Source organism: Nanorana parkeri, unplaced genomic scaffold (genome assembly GCF_000935625.1).
Source record: "Nanorana parkeri isolate BGI_ZX_2015 unplaced genomic scaffold, ASM93562v1 scaffold2892, whole genome shotgun sequence".
In the NCBI taxonomy this organism is placed as follows: domain Eukaryota; kingdom Metazoa; phylum Chordata; class Amphibia; order Anura; family Dicroglossidae; genus Nanorana; species Nanorana parkeri.
This window is the reverse complement of record NW_017309160.1, coordinates 1-441: the sequence shown is the minus strand read 5'-3', so window position 1 is coordinate 441 and position 441 is coordinate 1.

Here is a 441-nt window from a genome sequence, read left to right as displayed (position 1 = left end):
CACTGATACCCCACCAGGGAAGAGGACCTGTCCCCAGACACTGAGAGCGGAGCACTGATACCCCACCAGGGAAGAGGACCTGTCCCCAGACACTGAGAGCGGAGCACTGATACCCCACCAGGGAAGAGGACCTGTCCCCGGACACTGAGAGCGGAGCGGTCTTCCAGAATATGCAGCCGGATTCAGACAGCAATGAAGCCGGGTACAGCAGCTCTCCGTCCAGCCAGAGACAGGTACCACCTGTGCGTGTGCTGTGCGTGTGCGGTGCGTCATGGTCTGTCCTCTGGTGTCACCTTCTAATGTCACCATTCTGGTCCTCAGGATTCCTCAGATGACATGAAGAGAGTTCATAGGAGAGAGAAGAATCGGATCGCAGCCCAGAAGAGCCGCCAGCGTCAGACCCAGAAGGCCGACACCCTCCATGTGGTGAGTGTAATCCAA